Here is a 210-nt window from a genome sequence, read left to right on the forward strand (position 1 = left end):
GAGTGGGGGGAGGGCAGAGAGTGAGTGTGTGTGTGGAGGGGGGGCGGGGGGCAGAAAGTGAGTGCGTGTGGAGGGGGGGGGGGCAGAGAGTGAGTAACTGTGTGGAGGGGGGTGGGGGGCAGAGAGTGAGTGAGTGTGTATGTGTGGAGGGGGGGGGGGGCAGAGAGTGAGTGAGTGTGTGTGCGTGTGGGGGGGGGGAGAGATGAGTGA

Source organism: Penaeus monodon, chromosome 32 (genome assembly GCF_015228065.2).
Source record: "Penaeus monodon isolate SGIC_2016 chromosome 32, NSTDA_Pmon_1, whole genome shotgun sequence".
Lineage (NCBI taxonomy): Eukaryota > Metazoa > Arthropoda > Malacostraca > Decapoda > Penaeidae > Penaeus > Penaeus monodon.